Below are 16,634 nucleotides of genomic sequence, written 5' to 3'. Positions count from 1 at the left end.
ATGAAAAAAAAAGACAAAGACAATAAAACTTTGGCTTTCTTTTCGAACCGCCAAAAGGAAAACATTTCGTTGGAAGGCATTTGGCTGCTATCCTTTGTTTACCCACCAAACTACCTATTCTCCCATCCAACTCTTCTCGTGTCGATGCCAAGAGCCCCCATTCTTTTGGCTCGTCTGCTGTTTAATAATTTCGTTTGTTCGTTTATTATTTTCTCAAAATACTCCGGTATTTACCATAGGCATTTGTTAGAGCATTTTCAAAACTCATCTAAAATTCCACTCTAGACGACAATGGTGTCCTTGACAAGCAGACATTTCACCGGTGTAATAAGGCCAACCAAGCGCCGAGAGGAAGTTCTTCTTTGGCGGCGACGGAATGGAAAAGCGAAACACCGTCGGTTTTTTCTTCTGTTCACTGAAATTTCAAGAGAAAGAAAAACACTTTTGAGAATTGTAGATAACCGTGTGTTCGTGTTCATGTGTGTGTGTACGTGTATGTGTGTGTGTTTTTGTGTATTTTGATGTAGTTAGAAACGTACACGATAGATGAAACATTTTAGATGTCATTTAAAATCAGCAAATATTTTGACATTTACAAATTGTATGTGAATATATTAGACATGCTCCAGCTATTATCAAAATAAGTCCACGGCTGACATGAAGGAAGACAACGGATATAGGGCCCCCGATGTCTTTTATTTGTGGATGATTATGATTGTATGTATGTATGTCTTTTTTTGTGGAAAACTGTAAAAATTAACTCAAAGGATGTTCATTAGTAGTATGTCGATTTAAAAGAGAGTCATGATGATGTTGTTATTTGAAATATAATTATTATTTTGATGGGAGACACACGCAAGAGAAGGAATAAAGTTGACATCCGTGGAGCGAGAATTAATAAATGTTCTGGGAAAATTAAACCACTCACAATTTTTATGAAATACTCAGTGGATGTGTATTTTATATTATTTCACAATTGTAAACATAAAGTATTTTCATTTATTGGAGAAAATATGCAGCGATATTGAGGTAACGAATTAAATGTGGTTTTGAATTAGCTACAAAATGATGGGGGCTACAGATCTCAAATTTTTTCTTACCATTTCAGAAATATTTCAACCTATTTGTTCATATTGCTTAGGGAAGTTTGCAAAAATATTATTTTAGACTTTTTTCTCCATAGAATAATTTTACATTGAATTGACCACAATATTTTTTGAATCCTCAGAGGGCAAATGGCTTAGGGGTTCTTATGATGGGCCTCATCGAAATAATGATTTTAGAACCTAAGCCTCTTCGTAACTCTGTCTAGTCGGGTGAGGCACACCATAACTTTAATGAGCATCCCATTATATTCAACGGTTTTATTAAATATACAATTACACTGTGCAACACAAAAAAATAATTACGGAGAAAATCTAGCAAATTATTAAAAAAGAGGTAATAAAGAAGAAGACAAGTGTATCGGCTTTCGAAAGTTTAAATCGAAAAGTAACTAGAACCAAGGAGGCAAGTTCCCCCTTTTTGGCAATATCAGGACTTAAACTCCTCGGAATCAGTGCGTTTTAGGTATATAGTTTCTTCGGCAACATTGCAGATAAAAAGAAGAGGCATATTTTGGTGGACAATTTGCCTTTAAGCGATGCAACAAAGAGTTCTTATAGTTCTTATATATAAGTTTGATTGAGCCAGAAATTATGTAACACCTCGGAATATTAGTCCCCGATATTGGAAACTATATCTGGATCGTCCTATCTCGCCAAGCTGAGTAGATCTAGCTATCTATATCCGTCTGTCCATGTTAATTTGTAATCACGCTACAGCTCGTAATTATGGCCCGATCTTCACGAAATTGAAAATGGAGGTTGAATTAGGGTCAGAATATAAGCCTATTGTTTTTGGAGGTAATCACAAAATATTTTGGTTTAGGTTAAAATTAACCAAAAATAGAAAAATGTTCTTGGTATTGCTGTTGCTCTACAGCCCACAATTATAAACCGTCCGACCGTGTTTTGAGGGAACTTCGCATGAAGTAAGAGTTCATCGAACAATACAGGGTGAGATAAAAAACTGCAACAAAGTCAAACGCCATAATTTTTAATTTTTTTTTTTAATTTTATTGAATGAAATTGAAATAGTATCAAATTTTAGAATAAGTTTAGATTTGTTCGAATTGGTCACCTTTGGTATTTTTTATTTCCAACCTTGCTTTTCAAAATACTCCGGACACAAAAGCCCAACGGATTGGTATCCGGAGTTTTTGGTGGCCATTTTGGGCTGGAAATGAAGCGAAGAACCTCATTTGGTAACGATTCTTGGGTGGCGCGTGCTGAGTGCGATGGTGCTGAGTCCTGTTAGAATGTCCAAGGTCTGCGGCCAAAATGTTTGCGTTCTCAAGGCTTTAATACACCCTCCAGAATGTTTTCGCCATAAGATTCGGCATTTATTCTGATGCCACGGTCGATTAAAACGAACGGAGAGCGACAATCGGCTGTTATGGCGGCCCATACCATCACCATGGCCTCTTTGGCAAAAAACACGATCATTTTGTTTGTTTACAAACTGCTGAACAACGAATGTTTTCACATCGGAGAAAACCAAATTTGGCAATTCATCCCTTTCGGCCAAGCAAAGCAACTCTTTAGCTCTTTTGATTCTATTTTCTTTCTGTTGCGATGTAAGTTCTTGCTCTTTTTAGAATTTCAATGGCTTTACCCTGAGTTAATTTTTCAATATTTGCTGAATGGAATATTGCGATATGTTCAGCTCACGAGCCATTTTTTGGCCACTGCGACGCTGGTTTCGATCAAGTCAAGATCAAACTCTCACCAAAATGCTTTTGTAGGCTTGTAAGCAATATAATGAGCTGTCACTGGAATAATTTTAGCAGTTGTCGGACGAATGGCTTAGAAATGACAGCAGTCTGAAGTTGGTTGCAGTTTTTTCATCTCACTCTGTACAGTGCCATCCCTATAATAAGGGATATATTTCACAATATTTGGGATAGAGCTTTGAAATTTCATAGAGATCTTTGGATGACATCCAGAATCATTCACACTGAAAATTGGATCATATCGGTCCATATTTTAGTATAGACCCTTATGGGGATAACTTCGATTTCAAGCATTATTTACGTTTTTATCATGTTTTCCACTTAATATTTTCAAATTTTTTCAATTTAAGTTTTTTTCATGTAGAATCGCTATGTTAAAACAGGCAGTTATTTTTCCACAAAAAATTCTATGGTTATTAAGGACTTGATGGGCGTTACATTCCCCCATATGATTATGACATTTTTTCATAGTGACTTTGTAAAACTCAAATTTACCTGCCATCGGAATGTGTGTACGACCGTGTGTGTTTCTGATGTAAAAACTGTTGAAGTGAAATTGGAGCTCGTTGAGTTCGCTCTTCACAACTTACCAATCAGAAACAGAGCTCGTTCGCCAATACAATTGATGGGCATTGGCATCCTCTTGTGGTCCTTGGCATAGTTTGTTGATGTGACAATAAAAGAAAACAATTCAGCAGCCGTAATATCCGATTTTCGCACATCTGTGTGGTTATTTTTACACTTTACACATACACAAGAACATGTGTCTGAAGTTGTGTGCGAATATGCGTGTGTGTGTATATATCTTTGTGTTTGTGTATGCGTACTTATGAAAACAACAGACAATGTGTACCCAAACTTGCTAACTAGCCCATGGTGATTGACAGCTTATTCCTGCATTTAACACATTCACTCACATAGCTAGCCTGTATATATGTATATATTATATTTGTAGAAATAATGGGAGGGGGTCGTGGAAAACCCCAAAAAGAAATATACAATCACACGCATAACCCTCATATCCAATAACAATCATATTAAAGACAGACAGGTTGGCAGACTCGTGTTGGAAAAGATTAGCCAGGATTTAACGAACATCCCCAGTGGACATAACATTTTAATAGAAACGAGCACCGCTATGAGGTGTAAATAATTTGGACACAGTCTGAGCCATCCCGCCAAGGATTAAGTAGAACAAAAGACATTAATTTGGTCTCGTAGCCATGCTCTTATATCCGTTTTAACATATTTTCCTTTCTTTACGGTAATCATACAATTTTCGTTTTCTTGGTATTCATTTTCTTAAAGCACGTTTCAACAGTTACTCACATACATACAAATGCACACACACAGATATATATAATTAGACAAGGAGCAAACAGAAAAAATAAAAATGAGGAGGCAATTTACTTGGGCAAACGCAAAAAGCAGCTGAACACTTTTGGGTGGAGTTTCCTTGACCAATTAACATTGGAAACGGAAATGTCTGAGCGCGGGTAATTGCTAGTTTGTTGGGTGGCTGGTTGTTTGGTTCGGTTCGGTTCGGTCGCTTCGTTGTTTGATAGGTGGGCTCGGCCATCCATGAAACTTGAGCATTTAATGGGAATTCTTTACAAAAGCGTTAAATTAATTAGCTGAAATTTAGATTTCTATGTTGCCGTTTTTACGCCAAGAATTCGGTGAAATAAATGAAACGTTAAATGGCATGGCATGGCATGGAATAAGATGTTGTTTATTGTTGTTTAGTTTAACAAAGGAAATTGTTTGTGTTTTATTTGAAATGTTTGTAAATTAAAGTTAATGTTGGCAACTATTAACGAAATATTTACTTTGTTACAAAACTTTCAAGAAGAAAAACAAAAGTACAAAGAAAACAAAATTGGTGTAATTAAAGAATTATTCTAATCATTTATATTTTTTTATTTTAAATATTTGTTGAAATATTGAAATAAAATATGGCATTTTAAATAGGGGATTTCTTAATGTTTTATGATGAGAGATGATAAAATGAAATAAGTAGCTAAAATGTCCAAATCTATTCCATGCGTTTAAAGGCTAGTTGGCTCTGTGTAAAAGTTTACAGTTATTCCAGGTATGTGAACAGTGACCTTAAAAAAATAGAGAAAACTATTAAAAACGAGGAGTTTTTAGTTTAAAATAATAATCTAAATTTCTAATCCAATAATAATCTACCGGTTATTGAAACATTTTTCAGTTGAAGAGTTATTTTGTCTATGCGTCAGAATATGCGAACAAAGTCGTTATACACCGAGGCTGGAAGCTCCGATACTTTTAGGAAATGTCTAAAAGCAAGAAAGAGTATCCAGAGATATGTTTTGAGAAATGAACTGGAAAAGCTGTATACGATCCGAGCTGTGCGACCATAGCCCCCAGTGAGTGTTGTAGGCAACCTTTCCGCCCAAGAATACATCTCTTTAAGGTCCGCAGAAAGCGGAGGTATGCTCTTTGTATAATTTGGATACATGCAATTAACTTAAACAATATGTAAATGGGTAATGGCTTGAAATTTAGATCAGACCACTTTTGATGATAGTATTTGATTCACAGTAAAACTTGCTGAGGTTCGACATAACAACTTTTTTATATATTCTTGTCTTTCGTGGCATGCTTAATGATCCGAAATTTGCACAAAAAAAAAATCTCCACCCCAACGCGTAATAGCGTAGATTGAGAACCCCAATGGAATAGCCAATACATTAATAAATAGTAGGATAGAAGAGGTACCAAGGTATGATATATTCCTCCCGACGATTATTTCACCTTGGGAGAAGTTTTGAACTATTTGCAGTCCACGAACTTGGTTTTTATTCGGCTTTTTCACATTCTCTTCTTAAATCGTCAATCGTCAGTGGTCACAAACTGTTTGATGTTGGAATTCAGCTCTTCGGAAGTTCCATCAGAACCGTTTGCCGTATCATACTCCCCTTTTATAGATCTTTGCTCTCCCCTCCGCTACCAGTTATTATAAGAATTTGTGAACCGCTGTCAATGGACATGATACTCATTGTCTTTTCCCTATTTCTTCCTCAAGAGTTTTCTGCCTCAAAACCAAGAAGTTGTCATAGATTTGTCCACCCCTACCTGAACGTCGTTTGGGGGACCTGGAGCCCGGATTCCCTTCTGGTTTTTTAATTTTACATGGAAAATTAGTTTGGAAATGCATTTCTGAGTTGCTGTCCCCAGCTTCCTATTGTGGGCGACACTTCTTTAACAGAGGCGAAGACTAAGAAAACAGCAATGCTCATAGCCTCCTTTACATCGGTAAAGGCAGTCAATCCCACATAAAAACTGAAATGTGCTCCTGGCTCAGCCCCAAAGATCTCATAACACAATGTATAAAAGACTAAATACTGTCACGATGTCCTGCACTAGGTTTAGGGGCAATTTATAAACTTTGATTCGAGAAGTTGAACGTCTACTCTCAGTCGAGGTGCTAAGGGATTTGTCACTGTCCCTCCCAGAAGTTATATAGGAATAAATGGCACGCAGACTGATTGAGACAAAACTTTGTAAAGCTAGAAGTTGGTTCAGATTTGGATATAGCTTCCATACACATCTTCGAAGTGGAAATAGGTTTTTCAAATTGGCAAAGTCAGTTCAGATTATGCTATGGCTCTCATGTAGTATATGTTGCATCCGATTTTATGTCTCTGTCCTTTAAGGGACGTAATATGCTTTCTATATGATATTCGTTACAAGATTTTGTCCAGATCGGTTCAGATTCAGATGTAGCCCCCACATATATTTCTCCTACTCTGATTTATGTGATATACTAACTCTGTTGAGATTGTCTAGATTGATCATACGATCAAGTTCCGAATTAAATAAATATAAATCGATTGGTGGGTCAGGGGTTGTTTTTTCGTTATCCATACGCCATATAGGGAAGACACAAGGGTAGACAAGGTGACATGTTGAGGATTAAAGGTATCAATGAAGATTTGCTAAAATAAAATCTACGGTCACAAGCAAACGAGAGGCCCGTAAATTGAAAGAGATGTAAATTGAAAGAGATGTTCAAGACGGCCGATTATACGCAATTCCATCTGCATCTACCAGATATTTCTATTGGAATGTCCTTCCCTCGCAATGCGACAAATATCCAGATAGCAATCAGCTATGCTCCAGCTAGGTAAATTTTTAACAAAATTCCTCCCTGCAAAATTTTCAAAAAAGTAGTCATATTGGTATAAACCCATTTATAACAATACTACGTTTTCTTTTGCAACTAATCTGTCGGTTATCTCAAAATAGCGTGATTTAATCCTTTAGTCTTTGATTTTATTAAAAAAAAAAACTCATGATTTTTTATTAGTAGCAACCCTATAGTTTCCGGATAAGCTATAAATTCATAAAAGATCTCTTAGTTTACGCCTGTGGACATTTTTCCCATAATAGGCTGTTATTTCCATGGTGGAGTCTTCCTTTCAAAAAATTCACAAGTATTAAAACAGCCTCTGTCACATATGTAAACATTTTAGCTGTCTTTTTTTTGTTTGTGTTTCATTCTTATTTGTTGTTTATCCATTAAAATAATCCGCAACTTCGTTAAGCCGCTGAAGAAATCAATGCAGCCTTTTCCAATTAATCATTAGCATTTGCTTGCGTTTCATTCTAACGCTCTGAGCTCTGCATTTGGCAGGCTAATTTATTTAATTGGGGTTTCGAAATTACCAGGAAAGTACTGGCTCGGTTTCTTCGCACATATATATTTTTATACTTTTACAATGGAATTGTAAATTTTTAATGGATTTGTCGACGCACAAAGAAAAAAACAAAATGATAATATGAAAAGGCAGAATCGCCAGAAAAAAAGGTAAAGACGATGGCTTTTTACCATTTCAGGGGAGATTTCCATATTACCACAACGACATTTACTTTGCCAGCTGGAGTAACATGCTCCGTTTCTCATCCATTATAACTTATTAATTTCCCATTCATTTTCATTTACCTATCATCATTCGGTTGTTGTTTTTATATATGTCTGTGTGTGTGTGATTAATATTTGGCAATGGTATGATTAATATCAATTTCATGGCCATCGTTAATCTTGTTTTATGTTCGCTGGCTCTGGCCGTCATTTCATTGCTGTTCGCTCCTATTAACCTTGGCCATTTGTCATGGACTATTGGGGGGTTGAAACCATATTCTCAACATATACCTACATACACACCAACACACCTACATTTATACAAATTAACAAATTTATTAATGTATTCTTGGGGTTATTTGCCAGTTTTTTTCTCTTTCACTCTCTTCGTTTGCTTCCTCCATTCGATTTTGGTCTGGCAAAAGCGACTTTAATTGGTGCTGCTGGAGTAAATGTACGTCAATTATAATAAATTGAGATTTATTTCATTACCAACACAAACAAAATGTATCACCAGCGTCTTGTGTGGTTGGCTCGCGGGGAGGCAGCCAGCCACCCAACTTTAATGGAAATCAATAATTCGATTTAAGAGTTTCGTCCTTTCAGCTGAAATTTATTTTGAAGTTAAGGTGAAAGTGGGAATGTCTTTTTTTTTTTGTTTTTTGCTTGTCATTTACATTTTTATTTTCGTTGATATTAGCCGATGCAAAGGTCAGTTATAGTCGAGTATCGACCGCTCACAGTGATTGAGAGGCTTTTTTTTTTTTCAAAATTTCGTAACTTTTCAACGGAATTTCGTTATTTCTTTAAAAATTGTCTAAAATTAGATTTTTTAAATTGTTGAAGATTTTTGATTTTTATTGTGGGTATAGAGGGCTTTTATAGAAGGATACGGCCAATATGTCTCTCAGGATGAGTGTACGATAACTCTGGAATATCTAATTTGAATGAAAATTTGTACATCCCAACATTTGGCTCCAACTTAGGTCTAGCTTGATGATAGGCAATATCTGCTTACCACTTCCCCTCTTGGTGTCCCCTCTAATGGAAAAAATTACAAAAAGGGGTATTTCTTACCGAGACTATATCGTCCCACTTTTTTCTGTAACTACAGAACTTCACACGTCACGCTATAATTACCAACAAAAAATCTAGAGTATATAAAGGGTGAGATAAAAAACCTGCAACAAAATCAAACGCCATAATTTTTAAATTTTATGGAATGAAAGCAAAAAATGTCGAAAATAGCATCAAATTTTAGAATAAGTTTAAATTTTTTCGAATTGGTCACCTTTGGCACGAATTGTGGCTTCAACCGGCCAATGAAAACGTTACACTCTGCCCGAATGTTGCTCTGCGGTATTTTAGCCCATTCCCGGCGAAGCGCTTGCTTGAGGTGATCGAGACTTGGGAATTTTTTAGTGCCAACTTGCTTTCCAAAATACTCCAGACACAATAGTCCAACGGATTGGTATCCGGAGATTTTGGTGGCCATTGTGCGCTGGAAATGAAGCGAGGAATCTCATTTTGTAACCATTCTTGGGTGGCGCGTGCTGAGTGCGATGGTGCTGAGTGCTGTTGGAATGTTCAAGGTCTGCGGCCAAAATGTTTGCGTGCCCACGCCTTTAATACACCCTCCAGATTATTTTCGCAATAATATTCGGCATTTTTTCTGATGCCACGGTCATACCATACCATAACCGGCGCTTGAGTTCTGGTGGCCAGCCGAAGGTGCACATTTTCTGCTGACCTCTTTGGCAAGTAAACACGACATTGTTTATTAACATTTAAATGCTGGAGTGCTCTAACGATAGCCACTTGTGGTCTTCCAGCCAAATATAAAGAAATCACACTATCACGTTTGAATTCCATCACGAATAACTTTTTTCCTGGGAAATTTTCACCCAAATGCTTTGGTTCGCTTTTAAACAGTATAATGAGCTGTCACTGAAATAATTTTAACAACTGTCGGACGAGAGGCTTAGAAATGAAAGCACTCTGAAGTTGGTTGCAGTTTTTTCATCTAACCCTGTAGATATTGACCCTGTATACTGGAGGTACCAGAAGAAGTGGTCCTCTATATTCCGCCTTCATACCAAATCTTGTGTTGTATTGTGTCGGACTCTTATTTCCCGTTTGATGATTATTCATAATCTTAACTCTATGGTGTGTTAGGTACTAGAAGGGTGGGGCGATATTTTCAATTTTCACATCTGACATAGGACAGATAAGAATTTGCCAAATTTGGACAATATCGGATAACCTTTATCTATCTACGAGATACATTTTTTACAAAAATGTTTGCCTTTTGTATTAAAGGTACCAGAAGGATATTGCTCGTCTTAGAACTTAATATAATTTTACTAAAAATTTTACCTTGTACAGGCTACGGACCAAATGGAATACTCTCGTCGTGCGCATAAGCCAAGAAGATAGGAGACAGATGGGCAGACGGAGAGACACCGCTAGATTGACTCCAAATGTCCTGAAACGGATTTCGTCCATAGAGACATAGGGTCTGAAATTTTTATTTCGATGAGGAATTTATTGGCAGTATCAAATTATATGTAACCTCTCTAATAAGGTTAAGGGGATAAAATAGCCATTTTTGGAGAACGCCATCCCCACGCCTTTAAGTAATTTAATTATTTTTTTTTACTTAGTTGGTTATCGAATTCCACAAAAATGTCAAATATTAGTGATTACAAAAAATCGATTTCCAAATCACTGTGCGACATCATATTTGGGGAATATTAAAAAAGATAATTGCCCAACTAGTGATATAAAAAGGTATTCTATTTTCATACCATGATTAATACAAAATTCTTTACCTTTGGTCTTGACGTCATCAATACAATGGCTTTGCATCTTAAGCTGGATCACCAAGAAAATGTCAGCCAAAGAAAAACACTATCTGCTGTATCTAAGAACCTGAGGAATTCCCATTTGAAATTTCAAATATGTCTTCAAAGACTTCACATTTGCATGCTAATCTCTTGGGAATCCTCCCTATGGAATCTATGGAATCCTCCCCTCTCGAACAAATAAATATCAAGATATAACATTCAATATTCATGCCAGGGATGGAATGGTATGGAATGTCTTTATAATGGACATGGATGAATAACAGAAGCATTTCTTTCCCATTTCCATTCATTTTCATTCATCGATTGATATGCGTAACCATAACTAAGACCTAAATGCAAATAACAAGAACAATCAAATCAGCAATAATGTTGTATTAAAAATACAGCAACAATAACAATTCAAACAATATTGCTTTGATGCGTTTGAGAAAAAAAAAAAAAAAAAAAACTGGAAAATGAAAAAAACACATGTTCTGCCGAGGGTTAGAAACTTTGAAAATTCCCTTGACTGAACGAACACGCAATTCAATGCAAAGAGAATTCTAATAACAAAAGAATATTTTACACAACCATAGACATGAGTTCACCACATACGCACATGCATGCATGCATTCACACACACATATGATATTCATGCCGACATAACTAAGATATTAAAAAGCACCAACTATGCTTACATATTCACTTTTCAGACACACCCATCCGCCCACTTGCATACATTTCTTGAAGCCACACTTCTTGGAAAAACCTTCACAACTGACTAATACATGCAAAGAACTGAATAAAAAGTGTGAAATTATTACATGTCGATCGTTGTTTTTGTTGTTGCTGCTGCTAAAGATGTTGTCGACTTGACTGCTCATTGAAAAGTAAAATTGTCGCTTTTGTTGGTAAATGTTTCGAAAAAGTTTGTTTCTTCATCATCTTCCCTCCTTGAAAGAACCAACACAAACGGAATTATTAGACATTGAGCTATTCCAGGCACGTACTTTGGCATACACACGCACAAACCGATACATTAAAGTTAAAATCGACATCGTGTTTTTGCAGTTGATTTTTTTGTTTGTTTCAAAGATTTCGCAAAAGTGGGGGAGATGAGAAACGATTAAGTCATTTGCAACTACACTGCGAGGAAATTGACAGAGGATACAAAATATGGAAAATTGATAACTTTATATTTGTTTTATTTTAGAAATATCCAAATAGCTCTCTCGGCCGGGACGAACTTTTATTACCCTCCAACTTTGGGTAAAGAAAACATTTTTATATAAAAGTATCTGAATTCAAACGTGTTCCACTTTAAGCTACAAAAAAACCAGTAAGACCGATTGGATAGTTCTGCTAAACTGTAAAAAAAAAAAAAAAAAAAAAAAAAAAAAAAACATAAAGCGGGTGAGCCTATACCCAAACAGGAACGTTTCGTCGTCATCTCCCAAATATCAAATTTGAAAGACTTTCGTGGGTAAATGTGACTATGATTATCAAAATACCCAATATCGGCTTGTATCGTTATATGAGCGCTATAGGAAAACGTGAACCTAAATATTCAACGTTCTGCCACCGGAGCTAGAACCCATTATGAACTAAAAATACCAATTTTTAGACAAATCCGTGGAAAAATGTGGAAAAAATCATCAACGAACGGAATATTGGGAGGTACTGTTATCTGGGGGCTATACAAAATCATTGACATATATTAGCCACCGGAGCTAGAACCCATTATTAAGTACAAACATCAATTTTTAGACAAATCCGTAAATAAATGTGGCAAAAATCATCAAGATATCAAAAACATACAATGTTTCGCCACCTGATCTAGAACCCATTATGACCTACAAATACCAATTTTTAGACAAAATGTGAAAATCATCAAACTGCCGAACATCGGGAGGTTCCGTTATATGGCGGCTATACCAAAACGTAGACCGATATATATAATTTTCAATACCAATCATCCTAGACACAATACAAATTGTTTTGCAAATTTTTAAGCTCTACGTCAAATAATGTGAGCTGTATCGTGATTTCAACAGGCAGACAGACAGACGGATAACGTTAAATCCTTGAATTTAAATTAAGTATTAAAAAAATGATTCTTGACTCAGAAATATTAGAGGGATATTTTAAAACAATTCTATGATATGATTTGTTAATCTATTTCTGATATTTTGTACCGAATATCACTGTTATGAAAATGGGAGATATTATTTAAACCCCTTATCACCAATTTCAATATGGTTCGTGCTAGGGTTAAAGAAAGGAACTGTGAAACGACTCATACAAATCAGACAATAATTGCGACCTATACGTTTCTTACAAAAATACATGGACAGACGGACGGATCATCAAAAGGAAGAATGGATTTATCAATTTTTTTTATTAACAAATGCATAAATACATAATACCTTGTGCCACAGTGTGGTCTAGAAAACTTAAAAAAATTCATAAGTTTTAGACCATATCGGAAATCATATTCGTATTATGATAAATTCATCATTTTACAAAAATTTGACTTTTTTGAAAGCTATATAGTTAGAAAATCATAATTTCAGTCGAGGAAGGTTCACGAACTTCCTCACTTTTGTTTTCAGTTTTGCCCAAAAATAATCCTTTGAAATATACCGCTGTTAATTTTTTTGGTTTTTAAAAATTGTTCGAACACATTAAAAACTTCCGCAGTGTAATTTTTCATTTGTGTAATACATATTTGACATTATGTGCTATATTTAACAGCCGTTCATTAAGAGGAAACACAGCGGTAGCATTTGCCGTCTGCATCTGGCATCTAATTTATTGATGTTTCCTTGAGAAGCAATCAAATATGTCTGTCATACAAAATAATAATAACAACAATAATGCCAATATCGAAGTATTACATCATGTGTAAGCCGTCGTAGAGATTTTTTTTTCATAAATTTGAACAATTTCTAATAAATCAGAAAACACATTGAATTAAGTACGAAATTTTGAACTTTGCAAATAAACGAAATTTGCCAAAGTCCATTAAAATGGTGGCAGTTGTTCTTATTTCTTTAACTTAAAATGTTTTATAGGCACTTTATCGTAATAAAAACAAATGTTGTATTCCCATCCTTTTTGGAGGATAAAGGAGAGAAAGTACGGAAACGAAAAATATCAAACTAGATGGCAATTTTTCAAAATCATCATATCAGCCAATTAGAGGCAAGGAATCATATAACTATTTTACACGGCTAAATTTACAAAGAAAAAGTAACAAAAAAATCTGTTTGGGTGGGTGCTCTCAATAAAAAAGCCTTCTGAGGATCAAGACAGAGGCTCGTGACCGCAATAATGTCCCTCAATTTGGTCATTTCATTTACCTTATTGGGATTAGTATCTGTGGTTTCAAGATCTGATACGTGCTATAGCGGTGGGTGTGTTGTAAAGAATTACCATGTCGTATTTAGAGCTTAAAGTTATTTAAACAAATTGAGGATATTTAGCTGTCAATTTTTACATCGCTTTTCATTCTTGCATAGCATACCAGATAATCGTCTTTAATATCCTTTCGGATCAGGTCCCGTGTTAAAATTAAGTTAGTTCCAGGTCTTGCTCGTTGCCCGTCGAAGGGTTGTATTATGGTTTGACCGGTTCATTACAAAAGAAACCGTTTGTAATGTTGATCAATTTTTTAAGGAAATTTGAAAGCTTAGCTTAAAATATTCCGAATCTTATTTGATTTTAACAGATTGCTGAAGGGTACAACACTAATAACTGGGGTATTTACCTTTTCGCCCTATTACGGATTTCAATCCGAAAGCTTCAATAAGTCTGGGAGGGAGTAATTTGCCCCTCTATTTAGGTTTCTTTGGGATGCAGATACACATGTCTACTATTGTATGCTCTTCTTCAGTAATCTGACTGATTTTTCCTTTAATTATTGAAAGAAAAAAGTCGATTTTGCCGATGAATGCCGGCATGCCTTATAATAATTTATGCCTTATAAAAACTTTATTATCCGATTGAGATGAAATTTTCCAAACAATATGTGTTTGGCCAAGGGACGAACCCTATTGAGATTGGTGAGAATCGGTTCAAATTTAGATATACCTCCCATATATATCTTCAACCGATTTTGGGTTAATTGTGCACCCAATGGACAATGTCAGCCAAATCACCTGAATTTAGCAACATCCGACCGAATTCAGTCTAGAAACAAGTACATAAAATTTGGAGAAAATCGATTCAGATATATATACAGTTCCCATATATATGTTTCATCCGATTTGGGGGTTTAAGTCCCTCACATGCTTAATGTGCACTCCACAAGAATAATATTTGGTACCAGACACGGGCCAGAAATACCTATATTAAATTTTATCGAGATAGGTTCAAATTTGGATATAGCTCACATATATATATCTTTATCCGATTTCAGGTTTATTGTGCACCAAATGTCTTATGTTAGCCCAAATGAACTGAATCTTGGCAATTCCGACAAATATCATTCTAGAAAAATATATTAAATTATCGGATTTTAAGTTCCTTACATGCGTAATATGTACTCCACAATAATGTTCTTTGGTACCAGCTATCAGATCAGCGCAGAAATAAGTGTTTAAAATTTCAGATTCAATTCAGATTTGGAAATAGCTCACTTGTATCTGTATATTTATCCGATTTCAGGTTTATTGTGCATAAAATGACTAATATCAGCCCAAATGCACTGAATTTTGGCACTTCCTACGGAATTCAGCCCAGAAACAAGTACATAAAATTTTGTGAAAATCGGTTCAGTTATAGCTATAGATCCCATATATATGTGTCATTCGATTTGGTGTTGTTATCGAGATCGCTTCAGATTTGTATATACCTTCGATATACACCCTCATTCGATTTTAGGGTTATTGTCGACTATATATGTAGTATCAGCCCAATTTGGATCGATTTTTTCATGTTCCAACCATGGTACAATGAATACAAGGTAGGCTAACTTTGAAAAAATTGCAAGTATAGAGGTCTACCTGTTTGGCTTGTAATGTCAGAATTACTATCAAAACAATAAAAAAGCAAACAACTTTTTTTTTCAAAATCATGTTCTATATATCTCTAATGGTTTATCTTGCGACAAAAACTGTAGATTTTTCGATGCATACGTCGCAATAAGCATTTTGAAAACACCCGAATTTTAATATTTTCTGAACATTTTTTTATTATTGAAAAGAATGCACACACATAAACAAATGAAGTTGACATATTAAGCCAGAAAAATAAAAAAAATAAATCATATGGTAGTTCTGCCCTACCTTGAATTCATTGTACCATGGTTCCAACGAATTTTTCCATTTGGTGATACTGGGTCCGGTATATCCATTGCCTCAACAAATATTTTTTAATATAATCCTTATCGAAGTCATATCATGCACTGTTCAGCAATGTTATTTGGTACTAGAGGTCTAAAATCCTCCGCCAAATTTTTGGAAAATCAATTCAGAGTTGGATATAGTTCCCAAATTGTGACTACTATAAAGCCATGATATATATTCAAATAAGGTTCGTAGTTGGTATCATCTACTTCATATAAATTCGCAATATAAACTTTTCTGTTTTTGGGAGCTCTACTACATACGTATAGTGGTGTAGGATATCATATAGTCGCCCGACTTCTGATCTTTCCTTACTGGTTTTTCAGTTAAATAGTAGCCTAGAAATTCAAAACTCAAAAACCTAATTCTTAATAACTTTTTGTTTACCCCATTTTCCCTTCGATTATACATCAACATAAGATTATTGGATTTGATGTGATTTTAAAATGCAGCTAAATACAGTACTATATTTTAGGTTCCATAAAGTACAATGTATTCTTCTGCAACAAATTAGTTTCATATTTTAATAAATTGCAAATTTCATAATGATTAGGTGTCAAAGTTTTTTTTTTCCAGTACTCACCCACTCCATCCCACTTTTTCTCAAACATCTGACAATTCTATGTAATGACATTTTCGTATGCAATACCTATTAGCAGGGGATTAGCTTTTCTTGTAAGAAAATCATTGCCGGCAAATATCTGAGAAATGTGAAC

The 16,634-nt window shown here is 35.2% G+C and overlaps 1 protein-coding gene across 6 annotated transcripts in view; it reads left to right on the top strand.

Moving 5' to 3' along the window:
* The window catches only part of LOC101892971 (diacylglycerol kinase eta), a 116,891-nt gene that overhangs the window by 25,395 nt on the left and 74,862 nt on the right, over positions 1-16,634 (top strand). The window lies entirely within an intron of this gene.

This window comes from Musca domestica, unplaced genomic scaffold, assembly GCF_030504385.1.
Source record: "Musca domestica strain aabys unplaced genomic scaffold, Musca_domestica.polishedcontigs.V.1.1 12, whole genome shotgun sequence".
NCBI classification, from domain to species: domain Eukaryota; kingdom Metazoa; phylum Arthropoda; class Insecta; order Diptera; family Muscidae; genus Musca; species Musca domestica.
Note: the sequence above shows the minus strand (reverse complement) of the source record. Positions and strands in the feature narration are given on the sequence as shown.